Raw genomic sequence first — 25229 nt, forward strand, 5'->3', positions numbered from 1 at the left:
TTACGGATAGAATAAAGGGTAGCCTGGAGTCGCTTGTGGGGATTAACCAATCCGCCTTTGTGCCGGGTAGGAAAATATCTGATAATATCCTTCTCACTCAAGAGCTCATGCACAACTACCATTTAAATAGAGGTCCTCCGAGATGTGCTTTTAAGATTGATATTCAGAAAGCTTATGACACGGTAAATTGGAGTTTTTTGGAGATAGTTCTTCAGCGGTTTGGTTTTCATAATAAGATGGTTAAGTGGATCATGACATGTGTAACCACGGCTTCGTATTCGGTCAGTATTAATGGTGATATCCACGGTTACTTCCCGGGGAAACGTGGCCTTCGTCAAGGGGATCCCATGTCGCCTTACTTATTCACGCTTATCATGGAGGTGCTCTCTTTATTACTTCAAAAGGCGGCGGAATCTTCGTTTAAATTTCATGCTCACTGTGCTAAGCAGAAAATCATTAACGTCTCATTTGCGGACGATTTGTTTATCTTTGTAAATGGTGACATCAGCTCGGTTAACAAGGTTAAAAATGCTCTTGAGTTGTTCACTAGTATATCCGGCTTAGTTCCGAGCCCTTCAAAGAGCACGGTTTTCATGTGCAACGTTCCTCCATCGGTTCGTCAGCAGATTCTGAGTGTTATGCCCTTTCAACAAGGTAATCTTCCTGTTCGGTATCTTGGGGTTCCGCTTATTACCACTAGGCTGAATTTTAAGGATTGCAAGATCCTTGTTGATCGGTTGGAACATAAAATCACGAGCTGGATGAATAAATCTCTGTCATTTGCGGGTCGGCTCCAACTTATAAATTCGGTCCTCTCCTCAATGCACATATACTGGGCCTCCGTTTTTATTATTCCTGTTCGTATCATTCATGATCTAGAGAAAAGAATCCGAAGATTTTTATGGAATGCGGGAACTGATAGTAGAGTTCGAGCGAAAGTGGCTTGGAAGGATGTTTGTTTACCCAAAAAGGAAGGTGGTTTAGGCATTCGTAGTATTGCCGATGTCAATAAAGCTTTAATTACCAATCATATATGGAGTATTATCACTAAACGGAAATCTTTATGGGTAAGTTGGATTCACTCTTATAAGCTGAAAGGCAAGTCTTTTTGGGATATTCCGAGTCGAGGAAACATGAGCTGGGGGTGGAGGAAAATCCTCTCCATTCGTGAGTTGGTTCGACCGCATGTTTGGTTTACTATTCGAAGTGGGACTCAAACAAATGCATGGAGTGATAATTGGAGTGAATACAGCCCGCTTAGATCCTTTATTACGCCGAGACACATTGCCAATGCAGGTTTTAACCTACAGTCTTCTGTTGCGGATCTGATTGATGATCACTCTCAATGGAAATGGCCTCAAGCTTGGAATGACTTGTACCCGGTTTTAATTAACTTACCGGTTCCGACTCTAGATCAAAATATGGAGGATAGAATCAGTTGGAAGGATCGGGAAGGAAACAAGTGTAGCTTCGGATCTGGGGTGGTGTGGGATTCTATACGCAACAGGGATGGAATCGTTTCGTGGGCAAACATGGTGTGGTTCGCTCAATGTATCCCGAGACATTCGTTTCATATGTGGCTTGTGTGCAAAGATAAGCTAAAGACGCAAGACAGATTGGCGGCATGGGAAGCAGGAAGCGAAACTAACTTAAGGTTAATGTGTTGTCCTCTTTGCAGGTACGGCCGGGACTCGCGTGATCATCTTTTCTTTCAATGTTCCTATGCGTCTAAAATTTGGAACAATGTAAAGACAATGGTGGATTTGGATAGTGTGTCTGACCAATGGAGCTCTATTATGGTATGGATGGCTCAATATGCTGATTCGAAGACGTTGGTTCATGTTATTTGCAAGATTCTTATAGCAGCATCTTCGTATTTCATTTGGCAAGAGAGAAACAACCGATTATTTTCTCAAAATTGCCGAACTCCCGAACAGGTGGCGCAGGTGATACTTCATACGGTCCGGTTAAAAGTGATGGGGTTCAAAAAGGACAGCAATCCGGGGAACAGGAGAGTTTTCGAGAAATGGAAGATCTCTACAGAGAATCAGCTAAATGATCCAGGCTAAATGAATTAACTAGAGTCTTGAGTTGTCTAGTTTAGTTGTGGCCGTTTTTGGTTTTGTTGTTCTGGGTTGTTTCTGTAGTTGGTTGTGTTTGTTTTTGGACTGCCTAGACTTGGTATGCCAAGTCTAGTAGTGTGTGCCAATTCTTGTCACACCCTGTTTTGTTTTTTGATGATATATAAAATTCACCGGGGTAACCCTTTACCCAAAAAAAAGTGCTCTTTATATATGGACTTTAATCTCCTAAGATCATGCCAAACAAGTCTATGAGATGATCCCAGATGCTTATAAGTGCCCCCTATGCATGAAAAACCATTGGAGCAGTCCCTGGAATGTAAAACAAGGTTTCTAAGGCGGTGGAACAGGTTGTGCAGACACCTGTCCTGATTTTCTGTCGTTGGCAGGCTTAGGCGGCCCGCGTAAGAAACCAGCATGGTCTTACGCGGCCGGTATGAGGCCCAGACTCAGGTTACAAGTTTCCCAGCTTTGCATATTTGGTCCCTGGTCCTTTTTAAAGTGGTTTTAACTTCATATTTTGCATATACAACCCTCCAACTTGACTTTTAAGGGCTCCAAGATATAACCAAACTTTGTTAAGTCCTTGGTTAGTTTTATGATCATCCGAAAAGCCTTAAATTTCAACGTTGACGCTTTAACCCCTCATATACGAATGTTAGCATAACTTTCTCATACATTGTCGAAACCTTGTGAAATTTTTATCACTTATTCTAGTGAGCATATTTAATCGTCACAATGCTTCGGGTTCGCTAAAAGGTCACTCAGAGGTATAAATTAAACATGTTGACACTGTTAACCCTTGCGGTTTGTAAACTTTCACTTTCTTCCACAATTGGCTTCGTATGATTCATAATTCATTCGTTTAAGGGTATAAACATCGTGTAGGGTTATTGAAAGGTATATTTATCCATTGTTGACACTTTGAATCCTTTTATACACATACATTCTTCGCTTGTCAACTTTAGTCCCTCATAAGTAATCTGTTACACGTTTAGAGCTCACGACACGTGTCGATATTATATTGGACATGAAATTTCGAGGTGTTACTTCCTCACCCCCTTAAAAGAAATCTCGACCTCGAGATTTACTGAAATAAATGAGGGTACTTTTCTTTCATTGTGGACTCTACCTCCCACGTGTACTCGGGACCTCTGCGGGCATCCCATTTAACCTTTACAATTGGCACATGCTTCCTTCGAAGCTTCTTAACCTGTCGATCCTCGATCGACAAAGGTTTTTCAACAAATTTTAGGCTCTCATCTATATGCACATCCGTATGTGGTATGACAAGCGATTTATCGGCTAGGCATTTCTTCAGATTGCAGATGTGGAATACATTATGAATACCACTGAGCTCTTCAGGAAAGTTTAACTTATATGCCACTGTTCCGACACATTCGATGATCTTGAATGATCCTATATACCTTGGGCTTAACTTACCTTTCTTACCAAATCGCATCACTCCTTTCCAGGGTGATACTTTAAGTAGAACCTTGTCACCTACCTCGAACTTTAGAGGTTTACGCCTTTTATCTGCGTAGCTTTTTTGCCTATCTCTGGCAGCTTTGAGACGATCTCTTATCTGCACAATCTTGTCTGTCGTCTCCAGGACTATATCAGGTCTTGTTAGTTGGACATCTCCAACTTCTGCCCAAAAAACGGGCGTTCTGCACTTCCTTCCATACAAGGCTTCAAATGGTGCAGCTTGAATACTGGAATGATAACTATTATTATATGAAAATTCGATCAATGGAAGATGATTATCCCAACTTCCACCTAGATCAATAACACAAGCCCTTAACATATCTTCCAGTGTTTGAATTGTTTGCTCGCTTTGACCATCCGTTTGGGGATGATATGCAGTGCTGAAGTTTAGTCGGGTGCCTAGGGATTGTTGAAAGCTCTTCCAGAAATGCGATGTATACCTTGTATCCCTATCTGAGATAATAGACACTGCCACCCCGTGGAGATATACAATCTCATCCACGTACAGCTGAGCTAACTTATCAGAGCTGTGTGTTTCTTTAATAGGTAGGAAATGGGCTGACATAGTCAGTCTATCCACTATCACCCAAATAGTATCATTTCCTCGTTTAGTCTTTGGTAACTTGGTGATAAAATCCATAGTCACCATCTCCCACTTCCAGGTGGGAAGTTCAGGCTGTTGTAGTAAACCTGACGACTTTTGGTGTTCAGCTTTAACTTGTGCGCACGTCAAACATTTGGCTACATAGGTAGCTATAGACTTCTTCAAGCCTATCCACCAATAATTAGCCTTCAGATCCTGATACATCTTATCAGCACCAGGATGAACGGAGTACTTAGAACTGTGAGCTTCTTGGAGCATAACATCCCGAAGTCCTCCATAGACGGGAACCCATATTCGTCCATTTAATCTCAGGTTTCCATCCTTGCCGTAAGATAACTGCTCAGCAGTTACTCCTAACTTTTAATCAGGATAGTTAGCTTCTAATACAGCTTCTCTTTGAGCGGCTAACAACCTTTCATTCAAACTATTCTTTAATTCAATGCTCTTGGCATTGATTCTTATGGGCTTAAACCTTTCCTTTTTACTTAAGGCATCGGCGACTACATTCGCCTTGTCTGGATGGTATCGAATTTCACAATCATAGTCGTTTAAAGTCTCTATCCATCGTCGATACCTCATGTTTAAGTCCTTCTGGTTGAATAGATTTTGATGGCTCTTGTGATCAGAATAGATCACACACTTGGTACCATACAAATAATGCCTCCATAGCTTTAGTGCAAATACAACGACACCCAATTCCAAGTCATGGGTGGTGTGGTTCTTCTCGTGCACCTTTAACTGTCGAGAAGCATAGGCAATAACCTTGCCTTTCTGCATGAGCACACATCCCATACTAGTGTGTGATGCATCACAGTAAACCACAAATTCTTTGATTCCATCAGGCAATGTCAATACAAGAGCATTGCTCAACTTCTGCTTAAGAATATCAAAAGATTCTTGCTGCTTAGGACTCCAGTCAAACTTGCTATTCTTGCGAGTTAGCAAAGTCGGGGGTGCTGCAATTCTTGAGAAGTTTTCAATAAAACGCCTGTAGTATCCTGCCAGTCCGAGAAAGCTGCGAATCTCCGCCGGCGTCTTCGGCTCTTGCCAATTTACGATGGCTTCAATCTTAGCGGGATCTACTTGGATACCACGCTCACTAACAACATGTCCAAGAAATTGGACTTCACGAAGCCAAAATTCACATTATGAAAACTTTGCATAGAGCTTTTCTTGTTGACGCAGTTTAAGAATGCAACGGAGATGCTTCTCATGGTCAGCTTGACTCATTGAGTAAATGAGAATGTCATTGATGAAAACGATAACAAATTTGTCTAAGTAGGGCTTGCAGACGCGGTTCATGAGATCCATGAACGCTGCTGGTGCATTAGTGAGCCCAAAAGGCATCACTAAGAACTCGTAGTGACCACAGCAAGTCCTAAATGCAGTCTTGTGTATATCTTCATCTTTAACCTTTAGTTGATGATAGCCTGACCTCAAATCGATCTTAGAGAAGTAACTTGCCCCTTACAATTGATTGAATAGATCGTCGATCCTGGGCAATGGATATCTATTCTTGATAGTGACCTTGTTAAACTCGCGATAATCGATGCATAGACGCATCGATCCATCCTTCTTCTTTACAAACAGGATTGGTGCTCCCCAAGGAGACTAACTAGGTCTAATAAAACCTTTGGCTAACAAATCATCTAGTTGAGTCCTCAACTCTTTCATCTCAGTTGGTGCCAACCTGTAAGGCGCTCTCGCAACAGGCGCTGCTCCAGGGATGATGTCAATTCTGAATTCTACTTGCCTATCTGGTGGTAAACCAGGTAGTTCCTCAGGGAAAACTTTTGGATATTCAGAAATGACAGGGATGTCTTCAATCTTGGGCTTCTTTTCATCAATAGTTACCTGTGCCATATAAATGACACAACCCTTCTTCAAGCACCTAGATGCCTTGAGCATAGACACTTGCTCAGGCAATCCATACTGGGTATCACCTTGTATGGTAAGTGGCTCACAAGACGGAGTCTTGATCACCACTTGCTTCTTGTTGCAAACGATCTGGGCTTGGTTATGAGATAACCAATCTATGCCTGTAACTATGTCGAAACCAGCCAATTTCAAAGGAAGCAAGGATAATGGAAAAGAATGGTTCCTAATGGATATAAAACATCCATCTAACACAGTTGAGGCTGTCTCTAAGGTACCATCAGCCAATTCTACCTCATATTTCACGCTTAGGGTTTTAACAGGTAAAATCAGCAACTTACAAAACTTATCATCTACAAATGATTTATCCGCACCCGAATCAAATAACACCCTTGCATAAACATCATTTATAAGGAAGGTACCTGTTATCACATTATCATCCTGAACAGCTTCTCGTGCATCCATTCGAAAGACCCTTGCATTGGTCTTTTTGACTTCCTCAGGCTTTTTGGCATATTTAGGGCAGTTGGTCTTGATGTGCCCCTTTTCATTACAGTTATAGCACGTCGCATCCTTTATTTTCTTGCAGTCTAATGTCTTGTGCTCCTTGGAATTGCATAACCCGCATGCAGACGGTCTTAACTGAGACTTGGATTCAAACCTGCATTTTCCAAAGTGACGTTTCTGGCAGGTTTTGCACTTTGGCTTTTCATCCGCTTGCTGGCTACCTTTGTTAGACCCAGACTTCTTCTTGTAGTCTGTGTTACCCTTAGGCTTCTTCTCAGATCTTCGTGAGTTATCATCCTCACGCTTTCTCTTACCTTCTTCCGAATTCTTAAGCGATCTTAACCTGATCGCATCCAATGTAAGAGATAAAGATAAATTAGCTGCTGACCTAAAAGTAGCAGGTCGAGATGCCTTAACACTGGCCTTGATCTCTAGGGCTAAACCCCCAATGAATCGAGCTATTCGCTTGGGTTCCGATGTTACCAGATATGGAACCAGTCGAGACATGGTATTGAAGCTGGTGAGGTAAGCTTAACAGTCTAAATTTTTCATCACCAAGGATAAGAAGTCGGACTCAATCCTCTCAACCTCATGTTGAGGGCAGTAATTCTCCTTAATAAGAGCAACAAACTGATCCCACGTCAGATTGTATAGTGGGACCTTTCCCGCAGCTTGAATGAGGGACTTCCACCATGCTAGTGCCTCTCCTTTGAATGACTGGGATACATACTTCACCACATCCCTATCAGCACAACCGCTGATATCAACCACGGTATCCATTTCATCCAACCATGTCATACAGTCAATCGCCTCTTTTTCCCCGGTGAAATCCCTGGGTTTGCAGGAGACAAAGTATTTATAGGTGCAGGTCTTGGTACGTGGTTCACGATCAAATACTATCCTCTTAGATGGAACACTGTGTTGATTCGAGGAATGTTGAACATCCTCCTTCTTTGATTCCTGTTGTTTAGAGGGTGGCTTGCTATGAGCCTCAGATTGAGTCTTAGGGTGAGATCTAGTGTGGGGTACTGATGAGGTCTTACTAGGCGTCCCACTAGATTCCCTGAATTGCCTATCCACAACTTTAGATACAGCTGTATCAATCAGTGTTCGAAGCTCTTCTCTGGTTATATTGATCCTAGTATTCTCATGGTTTTCCAAGGGGTGACTGTTAACTTCTTCCGACCAAGCCATGTAGCTTAATTGCTACATAAAAATAATGACAACGGTTTATTTAGAAGTTTATAACAGTACTATCATTCTTGATGATTTATTAACCATGGTATTAATAACCATATTGGTTAATTTGTTAAATATATTTATTCAGGATCTTTATCATAATAATCCTTAATTATAATTTAATAATAGCACAAAAGGCCAAGTCACAAGGACAGATTTAATTTATAAGCCAAGATTTTACAGAATCGAGGCATTATGGCTTGAATCAAAGTTCATTACCTTTTCTTGACAGGGAGTCGTAGACTACCACTGTCTTTAGTCTCAAAGGACATTAATTATGGCCCGTAGGCACTTCATCACTAATGGATGTTTCATATATGATCATCTTAATCGATGATTTGAACCCATGATTTCTACATCATTAGGTTTGGAAGAATTCATTATAAGGGTGACTCATGTGATTTTATCGAATCACGTTTGTCAGGAGTGCTAACATGTTTTCAGATGTTAACAAAGATTTGAATCTTTTAAATAGGTTTTACCATTTTGGCCATGTCTGAAATGACATATAGGCTAGGTTATACCTTTAAGATTCTTTTTAATATTAACGCAGAGCAATCCTAAATTGAGATGTTAACAAGGATCTGAATCTAATTGAGGAACAACCATCATGGCCCTGTCTTAAAATGACACATGGGCTAGGTTTTGTCCTTCTTAGATTTTGGTATTTTATTATAATGGCATATCTTATAAAAGGAATGGTAATTTTTATTTATTTCATATTTTATGTTTTTTTGCATATAATTGACAAAAATAAAATGTTAAATTTAACAATTCCACTAAAATTTAAAGAGTACATGATTGCCCTAAACGGGACTTTTAACAGAACAACTTGCCCACGCAGAGGCTAAACAGAAATAACATGCCCATGCAGGGGCTAAACAGAAACACAAGTCCTCGCAGGGACTGAATACAGAAATAGATGTCCACGCAGGGACTTGATTAAAAGCAAGTAAATTACAATACAAATAAATAAATAAGGATCTTCAAAAATCCCTTTTCTTGCTTTTCCCGTTGATTAGATTTGCCAACCCTTTGAGGAATCCCCGGTGGTTCCTACGATCTTCTTGAACCTCCCGCTCTACCTGGCTCAACCGTTGGAGAATCTCCTGCTGTTGCGACGACGGTATCAATTGCGGCTGCGGCGGCTGCTGAAGTGGAGGTTGAGGAGGTGGTGGTTGTTGGTACCCATAAGCTGGGTATCCAACTCCCCAGGGAGCTCCATACGGCCCCTCAGGGTGGAGAGTATTGTAGTTCGCTGCTACAAGGTAAGGGTCAGCTTCGGCATCGTTGTAGCTAGTGTGGGCCGGCTGCTCAAAGGGATAATACGCCGCTGAACCGGCGTATGCAGGAATTGGGTTATCATAACCCACCGGTGGTGGCGCGACAGGCGCAGAGTCTACCTCCGAGACGGGGTTTGAAGGCCCATCCATCTGCGGGTCTTCATAGAGTGGCAGGTAGTGGCTGCCACTCGAAGGTTGAGGGGTGCTGATACGCACTCCTCCTCACATGGACATCCGTGCGTTTGATCCTCTTCGCCTCGGTGGCTCTGGAGGTGGCTGCTGAACTAGTGGTGGTGGTGGCGGTGGAGTGACCGCTACAAAACGAGAATCCTCAGAGAGATCCTGCTGCTGCTGAGGCGAGGAGTGGTAAGAGGGGGTAAACACCCAATCATATTGGGCAAATCTCGCCTGGTAGCTGTCTGGACCACGGTAAGGTGATCCATGGAATGATGACCCATCTGAGATCTCGATGGGGTGAGTAGGCCTCCCGGTTGGAGGTTCGGCGGGATCGGTGTCTTTATCCATGTCCATCGCATGGTCGCAAGAGAAGTGGTCTTCGGGTCCCAATGGGTTAAAACCCACTGGTTCTTCAATGAAGTTTGCCGGGTTGAACCGGCTCTGAAAGTAGGGTGTTGGGTCATTGAAGGAATTGTGTGAGTTTGAGCGTTGGAGAGGGATGAAGGAAGGATATGAATTGTGGGGCTCGTTTTCAGATTGGGGCCCAAATGAATGGTGGTAGGAAGGTGACGAACTTAGCGAGACAGACCGCCTCGCTGGCTCCAGTTACATCCTCCAATCTTCCTGAGGACTTGTACTCATGGTGATAGATGGGGTTCGCCGGTATGAAGGTCCGGCTTCACGATCGTGTCCAGTAACTGGTGCCTTACCTCTTCCTCTCCCGAATCTCGGTGGCATTTTGATAAACCTGTCAAAACATACAAAAGACAACAAAGGAACAAATAAAGGACAAAATAAAACGAATTAGGATTAATCCTAAGTTCTTTGTCTAGACTCGAAAGTCGAGGAATGTGCAACTGTGTAACTGAGATTAAACACAAAAGGCTAGTGTTTAATTCACTCAGTGTTGGCTCTGATACCAACCTGTCACACCCCTATATTTCCACGTATTACCGGTGGGGAGTATCATGACATAGTTGATATCATCATAGTCAAACAACACAATTTAATGCACAGCGGAAGCAAAAGATGAATCACATTACAAACCGAATAAAAAGTAATATTCAAAGTATTACAAACAAACTGTAAAGGATCCACAGGCGGATTAAAAGATAAAAAGCTCATTGTTCAACAGACTTTAACATTTTAAGCTTGCAAGACTCTTTAGTGATGCTAGGAGTAGCCAGCCTATTCCGTATAGTACCTGCACTTAGCCTTTTTGGGAAAATACGTCAGTTTACACTGGTAAATACAATTAACTGACTCATTTTGAAAAGAGTTTAAGAAAATTGATTTGAATGCACATGGCACAAAAGTTCTTTTATAACTTAGGACAATTATTTAGAAATAATCTTGTATACAGTTTTACTTATTTGTCGTCCTCAGGGCCGGTTAGAAGAGCCGGACAAGATTAACTGACAGGCCACAGGTATAATTCCCACAAGGTTAATTCCTTAAAGTGGGTTACCAGTTTTTACATATGCAGCTGTCAGGTGTATGCCTACACCCCGTGCTTAAGTCGTGGCCATTTCAATGAATGATGCCAAGGATATCCGGGACATGGTCATTAACCCCCCAAGGGCCATATACCAAAGAAAACAGACTAAAACGGGTTATGTAAATATATTAATCACATTCCGATTTAAACAACTACATACCCGACCAAGCGGTATTATTATAATACCGTATCCCAAGCCCGTATAGGGAAAATAAGTTAAAAGTATTTACCTGAGCAAGTATATATCACGAACAGTGAGTGCAAGTAGCTTTTACCGGGCTCCTAATCTGGAACGAAGGTTTTAATAACCTATTAGATTCCTAACGGGTCTTAATTAAGCCTAAACTTAGACCGGTTAGTTTTAAAGGAAGATACGATTCAAAACGCACGATTAAGCGAAGACTGGATTAGAATGTGGTTTAGACCCGACAAGTTTGTATACTTGTTTAATATGGGTAAACTAAACACATTTTGGATTTTGAGATAAAAATGATAAGGTTTAACCCGTTTCGGCTAATTTATGCAAACTAGTTACATAAACCGCACCGAACGCGAAAAGTGCGTAACGGGTAACCAAATGAGTCATGAACAGGTTTCCTAAGTTAATATGCCTTAAATAAGTTGTGATATCAGTAGGATACCTTCCATTATGCCCAAAATGGATTTAAACTCAAATTATGCCCCGTAGGGGTATTTTAGTCATTTTGAAGCTTATAAAAGAGTTTCAGGTCTGATATAATCAGTAAAAATATGTATTTTTATAAGTCATAACAGTAGGGTATTGCATATATGTGAAATTTATCTTTTATAACCAAACTATGCACCGTAGGGGCATTTTGGTAATTTCACATAGGCTTTAAAGGTCAAAATTTGCATTATGAGTTCAAAACTTTTGTTTACTGTTATGAAAATTTACTTAAAACATCAGTAGGTATTAAGTCTTATATATTTAAAATAGTTTTAACCCATACTATGCGTTTAAAACGCGTAAAAAGGCGGTTTTAAGTGATTTTCGTGTTTAATAAGAAAAGCTGATATTTTTATCATTCCAGAAGGCTTAAAATATTTTATTTATCATATAAAATCAGTAGCAAAAGGTTTGGTATTAAAATGTTATGTAAAACTCATTTTATGCATGAAAAGGGTAAAACCGACAATTACCGAATCAAAGCTATAACCCTATGTTATGCTCAGCCTAAAAATAAATAAAAATTTTCAAAAATCCTAAAATATTATTTTACATCAGTAGATAAAAAGTTTGGTATCAAAAATTGGGTTTAGATAGGCTTTATGCTAATTACGCCGTTTAATTAATAAAAAGCTTTCTAATTACGCTATTGAGCATAACTCCTAATCTAGACCTCAAATTGATGTGAAAATTTAGGGACATGTTTATAATTCAGTAACAAAGGTTATTGTCTTTTCACATTTTCAAAATTCTTGTCTTAATGTCAAAAGGGCATATTGGTCAACATTTAGGCATATAACCGAAACATGCATATGAATCGGATAACTAAGGAACCAAGTTGTATAATCACAGAGGGTTATACTAGCATGTAACCTGGTCCTAATAAAGCCCCAAGGCATTTCTAAAATATGCTACATTGGTCAGAACTGAAAGTCAAAGCAAAAGTCTACTTTTGCGACTTTCGGTTCCGAACCGAGCTTAAACTGAAAATTGTCGGGTTGAACGTGCTTAGACATGTTCTTACATTAATTACCAAGTTATATGAATGATAAAATAGGTTGCATGGCTTCTACATTGTTAATTATGTGTTTATTTGAAAATTTGCTTTCTGTTGACTTTTTATGATCAAGTTTGACCCGACAATTGACCTAGTTAGAGTGGGAATCAGAGAGTGCCCTTTTAAGGGTTTATTACCCACATAATTACCAACTCAAAGCTACTCTTAATTCGAGAATTGACTGGACCATTAGTTATTAATCACTAAGTCAAACCTTATTTACGACGGGTTTGACTTTAGGCCATTAAACTAATAAAACTGAATTAAGAGAGGTTAAGGACACTTACTGAAGTCCTATGCAAAACTAATGATCCTTAGGAAGTGGTCTTGAGCTCCAGGAGTCTCCAGAATTTGAGTTATGAAAGTTCTCAAGTGAGTGCCCAAATGTTGCAACCAAGCGCTCTTTATATATGGACTATAATCTCCTAAGATCATGCCAAACAAGTCTATGAGATGATCCCAGATGCTTACAAGTGCCCCCTATGCATGAAAAACCATTGGAGCAGTCCCTGGAATGTAAAACAAGGTTTCTAAGGCGGTGGAACAGGTTGCACAGGCACCTGTCCTGATTTTCTATCGCTGGCAGGCTTAGGCGGCCCGCGTAAGAATCCAGCATGGTCTTACGCGGCCGGTATGAGGCCCAGACTCAGGTTACAAGTTTCCCAGCTTTGCATATTTGGTCCCTGGTCCTTTTTAAAGTGGTTTTAACTTCATATTTTGCATATTTAACCCTCCAACTTGACTTTTAAGGGCTCCAAGACATAACCAAACTTTTTCCTTGGTTAGTTTTATGATCACCCGAAAAGCCTTAAATTTCAACGCTGACGCTTTTAACCCCTCATATACGAATGTTAGCATAACTTTCTCATACGTTGTCGAAACCTTGTGAAATTTTTATCACTTATTCTAGTGAGCATAATTAATCGTCACAAAGCTTCGGGTTCGCTAAAAGGTCACTCAGAGGTATAAATTAAACATGTTGACACTTTTAACCCTTGCGGTTTGTAAACTTTCACTTTCTTCCACAATTGGCTTCGTATGATTCATAATTCATTCGTGTAGGGTTATTGATAGGTATATTTATCCATTGTTGACACTTTGAATCCTTTTATACACGTACATTTTTCGTTTGTCAACTTTAGTCCCTCATAAGTAATATGTTACACGTTTAGAGCTCATGACATGTGTCGATATTATATTGGACATGAAATTTCGAGGTGTTACATCCTCACCCCCTTAAAAGAAATCTCGACCTCGAGATTTACTGAAATAAGTGAGGGTACTTTTCTTTCATTGTGGACTCTACCTCCCACATGTACTCGGGACCTCTGCAGGCATCCCATTTAACCTTTACAATTGGCACATGCTTCCTTCGATGCTTCTTAACCTGTCGATCCTCGATCGATAAAGGTTTTTCAACAAATTTCAGGCTCTTATCTATATGTACATCCGTATGTGGTATGACTAGCGATTCATCGGCTAGGCATTTCTTCAGATTGCAGATGTGGAATACTTTATGAATACCACTGATCTCTTCAAGCAAGTTTAACTTATATGCCACTGTTCCAACACATTCGATGATCTCGAATGGTCCTATATACCTTGGGCTTAACTTACCTTTCTTACCAAATCGCATCACTCCTTTCCAGGGTGATACTTTAAGCAGAACCTTGTCACCTACCTCGAACTTTAGAGGTTTACGCCTTTTATCTGCGTAGCTTTTCTGCCTATCTCTGGCAGCTTTGAGACGATCTCTTATCTGCACAATCTTGTCTGTCATCTCCAGGACTATATCAGGTCCTGTTAGTTGGACATCTTCAACTTCTGCCCAATAAACAGGCGTTCTGCACTTCCTTCCATACAAGGCTTCAAATGGTGCAGCTTGAATACTGGAATGACAATTATTATTATATGAAAATTTGATCAATGGAAAATGATTATCCCAACTTCCACCTAGATCAATAACAAAAGCCCTTAACATATCTTCCAGTGTTTGAATTGTTCGCTCGCTTTGACCATCCGTTTGTGGATGATATGTAGTGCTGAAGTTTAGTCAGGTGCCTAGGGATTGCTGAAAGCTCTTCCAGAAATGCGATGTATACCTTGTATCCCTATCTGAGATAATAGACACTGGCACCCCGTGGAGAGATACAATCTCATCCATGTACAGCTGAGCTAACTTATCAGAGCTGTGTGTTTCTTTAATAGGTAGGAAATGGGCTGACTTAGTCAGTCTATCCACTATCACCCATATAGTATCATTTCCTTGTTTAGTCTTTGGTAACTTGGTGATAAAATCCATAGTCACCATCTCCCACTTCCAGGTGGGAAGTTCAGGCTGTTGTAGCAAACCTGACGGCTTTTGGTGTTCAGCTTTAACTTGTGCGCACGTCAAACATTTGGCTACATAGGTAGCGATAGACTTCTTCAAGCCTATCCACCAATAATTTGCCTTCAGATCCTGATATATCTTATCAGCACCAGGATGAACGGAGTACTTAGAACTGTGAGCTATTGGAGGATAACATCCCGAAGTCCTCCATAGACGGGAACCCATATTCGTCCATTTAATCTCAGGATTCCATCCTTGCCATAAGATAACTGCTCAGCAGTTACTCCTAACTTTTCATCAAGATAGTTAGCTTCTAATACAGCTTCTCTTTGAGCGGCTAGCAACCTTTCATTCAAACTATTCTTTAATTCAATGCTCTTGGCATTAATTCTTATGGGCTTAACCCTTTCCTTTCTACTTAAGGCATCGGCGACCACATTCGCCTTGCCTGGATGGTATCAGATTTCACAATTATAGTCGTTTAAAGTTTCCATCCATCATCGCTGCCTCATGTTTTAGTCCTTCTGGTTTAACAGATGTTGAAGGCTCTTGTGATCAGAATAGATCACGCACTTGGTACCATACAAATAATGCCTCCATAGCTTTAGTGCAAATACAACGGCACCCAATTCCAAATCATGGGTGGTGTAGTTCTTCTCGTGCACCTTTAACTGTCCAGAAGCATAGGCAATAACCTTGCCTTTCTGCATAAACACACAACCCATACCAGTGTGTGATGCATCACAGTAAACCACAAATTCTTCGATTCCATCAGGCAATGTCAATACAGGAGCATTGCTCAACTTCTGCTTAAGATAATCAAAAGATTCTTGCTGCTTAGGACCCCAGTCAAACTTACTATTCTTGCGAGTTAGCAAAGTCAGGGGTGCTGCAATTCTTGAGAAGTTTTCAATAAATCGCCTGTAGTATCCTGCCAGTCCTAGAAAGCTGCGAATCTCCATGGGCGTCTTCGGCTCTTGCCAATTCATGATGGCTTCAATCTTAGCGGGATCTACTTGGATACCACGCTCACTAATAACATGTCCAAGAAATTGGACTTCACGAAGCCAAAATTCACATTTTGAAAACTTTGCATGGAGCTTTTCTTGTTGAAGCAGTTTAAGAATGCAACGGAGATGCTTCTCATGGTCAGCTTGACTCATTGAGTAAATGAGAATGTCATCGATGAAAACGATAACAAATTTGTCTAAGTAGGGCTTGCAGACGCGGTTCATGAGATCCATGAACGCTGCTGGTGCATTAGTGAGCCCAACAGGCATCACTAAGAACTCGTAGTGACCATAGCGAGTCCTAAATGCAGTCTTATGTACATCTTCATCTTTAACCTTCATTTGATGATAACCTGACCTCAAATCGATCTTAGAGAAGTAACTTGCCCCTTGCAATTGATCGAACAGATCGTCGATCCTAGGCAATGGATATCTATTCTTGATAGTGACCTTGTTAAGCTCGCGATAATCGATGCATAGACGCATCAATCCATCCTTCTTCTTTACAAACAGGATTGGTGCTCCCCAAGGAGGCGAACTAGGTCTAATAAAATCTTTGGCTAACAAATCATCTAGTTGAGTGCTCAACTCTTTCATCTCAGTTGGTGCCAACCTGTAAGGCGCTCTCGCAACAGGCGCTGCTCCAGGGATGATGTCAATTCTGAATTCTACTTGCCTATCTGGTAGTAAACCAGGTAGTTCCTCAGGGAAAACTTCTAGATATTCAGAAATGACAGGGATGTCTTCAATCTTGGGCTTCTTTTCATCAATAGTTACCTGTGCCATATAAATGACACTACCCTTCTTCAAGCACCTAGATGCCTTGAGCATAGACACTTGCTCAGGCAATCCATACTGGGTATCACCTTGTATGGTAAGTGGTTCACCAGACGGAGTCTTGATCACCACTTGCTTCTTGTTGCAAACGATCTGGGCTTGGTTATGAGATAAGCAATCCATGCCTATAACTATGTCGAAACCAGCCAATTTCAAAGGAAGCAAGGATAATGGAAAAGAATGGTTCCTAATGGATATAAAACATCCATCTAACACAGTTGAGGCTATCTCTAAGGTACCATCAGCCAATTCTACCTCATATTTCACGCTTAGGGTTTTAACAGGTAAAATAAGCAATTTACAAAACTTATCATCTACAAATGATTTATCTGCACCCGAATCAAATAACACCCTTGCATAAACATCATTTATAAGGAAGGTACCTGTTATCACATTATCATCCTGAATCGCTTCTCGTGCATCCATTCGAAAGACCCTTGCATTGGTCTTTTTGACTTCCTCAGGCTTTTTGGCATATTTAGGGCAGTTGGTCTTGATGTGCCTTTTTCATTACAGTTATAGCACGTCGCATCCTTTATTTTCTTTTAGTCTAATGTCTTGTGCTCCTTGGACTTGCATAACCCGCATGCAGACGGTCTTAACTGAGACTTGGATTCAAACCTGCATTTTCCAAAGTGACGTTTTTGGCTGGTTTTGCACTTTGGCTTTTCATCCGCTTGCTGGCTACCTTTGTTAGACCCAGACTTCTTCTTGTAGTCTGTGTTACCCTTAGGCTTCTTCTCAGATCGTCGTGAGTTATCGTCCTCACGCTTTCTCTTACCTTCTTCCGAATTCTTAAGCGATCTCAACCTGATTGCATCCAATGTAAGAGATAAAGATAAATCAGCTGCCGACCTAAAAGTAGCAGGTCGAGATGCCTTAACACTGGCCTTGATCTCTGGGGCTAAACCCCCAATGAATCGAGCTATTCGCTTGGGTTCCGGTGTTACCAAATATGGAACCAGTCGAGACATGGTATTGAAGCTGGTGAGGTAAGCTTGACAGTCTAACTTTTTCATCACCAAGGATAAGAAGTCGGACTCAATCCTCTCAACCTCATGTTGAGGGCAGTAATTCTCCTTAATAAGAGCAACAAACTGATCCCACGTCAGATTGTATAGTGGGACCTTTCCCGCAGCTTGAATGAGGGACTTACACCATGCTAGTGCCTCTCCTTTGAATGACTGGGATACATACTTCACCACATCCCTATCAGCACAACTGCTGATATCAACCACGGTATCCATTTCATCCAACTATGTCATACCGTCAATCGCCCCTTTTTCCCTAGTGAAATCCCTGGGTTTGCAGGAGACAAAGTATTTATAGGTGCAGGTCTTGGTACGTGGTTCATGATCAAATACTATCCTCTTAGATGGAACACTGTGTTGATTCGAGGAATGTTGAACATCCTCCTTCTTTGATTCCTGTTGTTTAGAGGGTGGCTTACTATGAGCCTCAGATTGAGTCTTAGGGTGAGATCTAGAGTGGGGTACCGATGAGGTCTTACTATGCGTCCCACTAGATTCCGTGAATTGCCTATCCACAGCTTTAGATACAGCTGTATCAATTAGTGTTCGAAGCTCTTCTCTGGTTATATTGATCCTAGTATTCTCATGGTTTTCCAAGGAGTGACTGTTAACTTCTTCCGACCCAGCCATGTAGCTTAATTGCTACATAAAAATAATGACAACGGTTTATTTAGAAGTTTATAACAGTACTATCATTCTTGATGATTTATTAACCATGGTATTAATAACCATATTGGTTAATTTGTTAAATATATTTATTCAGGATCTTTATCATAATAATCCTTAATTATAACTTAGTAATAGCACAAAAGGCCAAGTCACAAGGACAGATTTAATTTATAAGCCAAGATTTTAAAGAATCGAGGCATTATGGCTTGAATCAAAGTTCATTACCTTTTCTTGACAGGGAGTCGTAGACTACCACTGTCTTTAGTCTCAAAGGACATTAATTATGGCCCGTAGGCACTTCATCACTAATGGATGTTTCATATATGATCATCTTAATCGATGATTTGAACCCATGATTTCTAGATCATTAGGTTTGGAAGAATTCATTATAAGGGTGACTCATGTGATTTTATCGAATTACGTTTGTCAGGAGTGCTAACATGTTTTCAGATGTTAACAAAGATTTGAATCTTAAAAATAGGTTTTACCATCTTGGCCATGTCTGAAATGACATATAGGCTAGGTTATACCTTTAAGATTCTTTTTAATATTAACGCAGAGCAATCCTAAATTGAGATGTTAACAAGGATCAGAATCTAATTGAGGAACAACCATCATGGCCCTGTCTTAAAATGACACATGGGCTAGGTTTTGTCCTTATTAGATTTTGGTATTTTATTATAATGGCAGATCTTATAAAAGGAATGATAAATTTTATTTATTTCATATTTTATGTTTATGCATATGGCCCCTCACGGTGGAGAGCATTGTACCCATAAGCTGGGTATCCAACTCCCCAGGGAGTTCCATATGGCCCCTCAGGGTGGAGAGCATTGTAGTTCGCTGCTACAAGGTAAGGGTCAGCTTCGGCATCGTTGTAGCTAGTGTGGGCCGGCTGCTCAAAGGGATTATACGCCGCTGAACCGGCGTATGCAGGAATTGGGTTATCATAACCCACCGGTGGTGGCGCGACAGGCACATAGTCTACGAGACGGGGTTTGAAGGCCCACCCATCTGCGGGTCTTTATAGAGTGGCGGGTAGTGGCTGCCACTCGAAGGTTGAGGGGTGCTGATACGCACTCCTCCTCACATGGATATCCGTGCGTTTGATTTTCTTCGCCTCGGCGGCTCTGGAGGCGGCTGCTGAACTGGTGGTGGTGGCGGTGGAGTGACCGCTACAAAACGAGAATCCTCAGAGGGATCCTGCTGCTGCTACTGCTGAGGCGAGGAGTGGTAAGAGGGGGTAAACACCCAATCATATTGGGCAAATCTTGCCTAGTAGCTGTCTGGACCACGGTAAGGTGATCCATGGAATGATGACCCGTCTGAGATCTCGATGGGTTAAAACCCACTGGTTCTTCAATAAAGTTTGCCGGGTTGAACCGGCTCTGAAAGTAGGGTGTTGGGTCATTGAAGGAATGGTGTGAGTTTGAGCGTTGGAGAGGGATGAAGGAAGGATGTGAATTGTGGGGCTCGTTTTCAGATTGGGGCCCGGATGAATGGTGGTAGGAAGGTGACGAACTTAGCGAGACAGACCGCCTCGCTGGCTCCAGATACGTCCTCCAGTCTTCCTGAGGACTTGTACTCATGGTGATAGATGGGGTTCACCGGTGTGAAGGTCCGGCTTCATGATCGTGTCCAGTAACAGGTGCCTTGACTCTTCCTCTCCTGAATCTCGGTGGCATTTTGATAAACCTGTCAAAACAAACAAAAGACAACAAAGGAACAAATAAAGGAGAAAATAAAACGAATTAGGATTAATCCTAAGTTCTTTGTCTAGACTCGAAAGTTGAGGAATGTGCAACTGTGTAACTGAGATTAAACACAAAAGGCTAGTGTTTAATTCACTCAGTGTTGGCTCTGATACCAACCTGTCACACCCCGATATTTCCAGGTATTACCGGTGGGGAGTATCGTGACATAGTTGATATCATCATAGTCAACCAACACAATTTAATGCACAGCGGAAGCAAAAGATGAATCACATTACAAACCGAAAAAAAAGTAATATCAAAGTATTACAAACAGACTGTAAAGGATCCACAGGTGGATCAAAAGATAAAAGATCATTGTTCAATAGACTTTAACATCTTAAGCTTGCAAGACTCTTTAGTGATGCTAGGAGTAGCCAGCCTATTCCGTATAGTACCTGCACTTAGCCTTCTTGGGAAAATACGTCAGTTTACACTGGTAAATACAATTAACCGGCTCATTTTGAAAAGAGTTTAAGAAAATTGATTTGAATGCACATGGCACAAAAGTCCTTTTATAACTTAGGACAATTATCTAGAAATAATCTTGTATACAGTTTTACTTATTTGTCGTCCGTCAGGGCCGGTTAGAAGAGCCGGACAAGATTAACTGACACGCCACATGTATAATGGCCACAAGGATAATTCCTTAAAGTGGGTTACCAGTTTTTACATATGCAGCTGTCAGGTGTATGCCTACACCCCGTGCTTAAGTCGTGGCCATTTCAATGAATGATGCCAAGGATATCCGGGACATGGTCATTAACCCCCCAACGGCCATATACCAAATAAAACAGATTAAAACGGGTTATGTAAATATATTAATCACAATCCTATTTAAACAACTACATACCCGGCCAAGCGGTATTATTATAATACCGTATCCCAAGCCCGTATAGGGAAAATAAGTTAAAAGTATTTACCTGAGCAAGTATATATCACAAACAGCGAGTGCAAGTAGTTTTACTGGGCTCTTAATCTGGAACGAAGGTTTTAATAACCTATTAGATTCCTAACGGGTCTTAATTAAGCCTAAACTTAGACCGGTTAGTTTTAAAGGAATATACGGTTCAAAACGCACGATTAAGCGAAGACCGGATTAGAATGTGGTTTAGACCCGACAAGTTTGTATACTTGTTTAATATGGGTAAACTAAACACATTCTAGATTTTGAGATAAAAATGATAAGGTTTGACCCGTTTCGGCTAATTTATGCAAACTAGTTACATAAACCGCACCGAACGCGAAAAGTGCGTAACAGGTAACCAAATGAGTCATGAACAGGTTTCCTAAGTTAATATGCCTTAAATATGTTGTGATATCAGTAGGATACCTTCCATTATGCCCAAAATGGATTTAAACTCAAATTATGCCCCGTAGGGGTATTTTAGTCATTTTAAAGCTTATAAAAGAGTTTAAATATAAATCTGAGTTTTAGGTCTGATATAATCAGTAAAAAAATGTATTTTTATAAGTCATAACAGTAGGGTATTGCATATATGTGAAATTTATCTTTTATAACCAAACTATACACCGTAGGGGTATTTTGGTAATTTCACATAGGCTTTGAAGGTCAAAATTTGCATTCTGAGTTCAAAACTTTTGTTTACTGTTTAAATTATGAAAATTTACTTAAAACATTAGTAGGTATTAAGTCTTATATATTTAAAATAGTTTTAACCCATACTATGCGTTTAAAACGCGTAAAAAGGCGGTTTTAAGCGATTTCCGGGTTTAATAAGAAAAGCTGATATTTTTATCATTCCAGAAGGCTTAAAATATTTTATTTATCATATAAAAACAGTAGCAAAAGGTTTGGTATTAAAATGTTATGTAAAACTCATTTTATACATGAAAAGGGTAAAACCGACAATTACCGAATCAAAGCTATAACCCTATGTTATGCTCAGCCTAAAAATAAATAAAAATCTTCAAAAATCCCAAAATATTATTTTACATCAGTAGGTAAAAAGTTTGGTATCAAAAATTGGGTTTAGATAGGCTTTATGCTAATTACGCCGTTTAATTAATAAAAAGCTTTCTAACTACGCTATTGAGCATAACTCCTAATCTAGACCTCAAACTGATGTGAAAATTTAGGGACATGTTTATAATTCAATAACAAAGGTTATTGTCTTTTCATATTTTCAAAATTCTTGTCTTAAGGTCAAAAGGGCATATTGGTCAACATTTAGGCATATAACGGAAACATGCATATGAATCGGATAACTAAGGAACCAAGTTGTATAATCACAGAGGGTTATACTAGCATGTAACCTGGTCCTAATAAAGCTCTAAGGCTTTTCTAAAATATGCTACATTGGGTCAGAACTGAAAGTCAAAGCAAAAGTCTACTTTTGCGACTTTCGGTTCCGAACCGAGCTTAAACTGAAAATTGTCGGGTTGAACATGCTTAGACATGTTCTTACATTAATTACCAAGTTATATGAATGATAAAACAGGTTGCATGGCTTCTACATTGTTAATTATGTGTTTATTTGGAAATTTGCTTTCTGTTGACTTTTTATGATCAAGTTTGACCCGACAATTGACCTAGTTAGGGTGGGAATCAAAGAGTGCCCTTTTAAGGGTTTATTACCCACATAATTACCAACTTAAAGCTACTCTCAATTCGAGAATTGACTGGACCATTAGTGATTAATCACTAAGTCAAACCTTAATTACGACGGGTTTGACTTTAGGCCATTAAACTAATAAAACTGAATTAAGAGAGGTTAAGGACATATACTGAAGTCCTATGCACGACTAATGATCCTTAGGAAGTGGTCTTGAGCTCCAGGAGTCTCCAGAATTTGTGTTATGAAAGTTTTCAAGTGAGTGCCCAAATGTTGCAACCAAGTGCTCTTTATATATGGACATTAATCTCCTAAGATCATGCCAAACAAGTCTATGAGATGATCCCAGATGCTTACAAGTGCCCCCTATGCATGAAAAACCATTGGAGCAGTCCCTGGAATGTAAAACAAGGTTTCTAAGGCGGTGGAACAGGTTGCACAGGCACCTGTCCTGATTTTCTGTCGCTGGTAGGCTTAGGCGGCCCGCGTATGAAACCAGCATGGTCTTACGCGACCGGTATGAGGCCCAGACTCAGGTTACAAGTTTCCCAGCTTTGCATATTTGGTCCCTGGTCCTTTTTAAAGTGGTTTTAACTTCATATTTTGCATATTTAACCCTCCAACTTGACTTTTAAGGGCTCCAAGACATAACCAAACTTTTTTAAGTCCTTGGTTAGTTTTATGATGACCCGAAAAGCCTTAAATTTCAATGTTGATGCTTTTAACCCTCATATACGAATGTTAGCATAACTTTCTCATACGTTGTCGAAACCTTGTGAAATTTTTATCACTTATTCTGGTGAGCATAATTAATCGTCACAAAGCTTCGGGTTCGCTAAAAGGTCACTCAGAGGTATAAATTAAACATGTTGACACTTTTAACCCTTGCGGTTTGTAAACTTTCACTTTCTTCCACAATTGGCTTCGTATGATTCATAATTCATTCGTTTAAGGGTATAAACATCGTGTAGGGTTATTGAAAGGTATATTTATCCATTGTTGACACTTTGAATCCTTTTATACATGTACATTCTTCGTTTGTCAACTTTAGTCCCTCATAAGTAATATGTTACACGTTTAGAGCTTATGACACGTGTCGATATTATATTGGACATGAAATTTCGAGGTGTTACAGAACAAGTGTTGGATACTTTTGTGATCCGAGTAGATCACACATTTGGTTCCATACAAATAATGTCTCCACAACTTTAGTGCGAATACAACGGCACCCAATTCTAAATCGTGGGTGGTGTAATTCTTTCCATGCACTTTTAGTTGTCGTGATGCATAGGCGATCACCTTGCCTCGCTGCATAAGTACACATCCCATACCGGTGTGTGAAGCATCACAATATACGACAAACTCTTCTACTCCTTCAGGTAAAGATAATACCGGAGCATTGCTCAACCTTTGCTTAAGAATCTCAATGGATTGTTGTTGCTTTGGACCCCAGTCAAATTTCACATTCTTACGGGTCAAAGAAGTTAATGGTGCATCTATTCTCGAGAAGTTCTCAATGAATCTTCTATAATATCCAGCTAAACCCAGAAAGCTGCGAATTTTTGTAGGCGTCTTTGGTGCTTCCCAATTCATAATGGCTTCTATCTTGGCAGGATCTACTTGGATACCACGCTCACTAACAACATGTCCAAGGAATTGGACTTCACGAAGCCAGAACTCGCACTTGGAGAATTTAGCATACAACTTTTCCTGTCGAAGCAATCCTAGGATACATAGAAGGTGCTTCTCGTGGTCAACTTGGCTACGAGAGTAAATAAGTATGTCGTCTATAAAGACAATGACAAACTTATCTAAGTATGGTTTGCAGACTCTATTCATGAGGTCCATGAATGCTGCTGGCGCATTAGTGAGCCCAAAAGGCATCACTAAGAACTCAAAATGTCCATACCTCGTCCTAAATGTTGTCTTTGGTACATCTTCAGTTCTCATCTTAAGTTGATGATACCCAGATCTCAAATCAATCTTAGAGAAATAGCTCGCCCCTTGGAGTTGATCGAATAAATCATCGATCCTGGGCAAAGGATAACGGTTCTTGATCGTTACCTTATTCAATTCACGGTAATCAATGCAAAAGCGCATTGATCCGTCCTTCTTCTTCACAAACAGTATTGGAGCTCCCCAAGGCGAAGAGCTGGGTTGAATAAAACCTTTCTCTAGTAAGTCGTCTAGTTGAGTCCTGAGCTCTTTCATTTCCGTAGGTGCTAGACGATAAGGAGCTCGTGCAATAGGTGCAGATCCTGGTAAAATGTCTATCCTGAACTCTACTTACCTCTCAGGAGGTAATCCAGGTAACTCGTCGGGAAAAACATCAGGATACTCAGAGATGATTGGAATGTCTTCAATCTTAGGCTTCGGATCATTCACAGTCACTTGTGCCATGTAAATGACACATCCGCTCTTCAAACACTGCGACACCTTGAGAATGGACACATTGCTGGGCAATCCATATTGTGTATCTCCCTGAATAGTGAGTGATTCGCCGGAAGGGGTTTTGATAATAACTAG

The sequence above is a fragment of the Helianthus annuus genome, chromosome 10 (genome assembly GCF_002127325.2).
Source record: "Helianthus annuus cultivar XRQ/B chromosome 10, HanXRQr2.0-SUNRISE, whole genome shotgun sequence".
Taxonomy (NCBI): domain Eukaryota; kingdom Viridiplantae; phylum Streptophyta; class Magnoliopsida; order Asterales; family Asteraceae; genus Helianthus; species Helianthus annuus.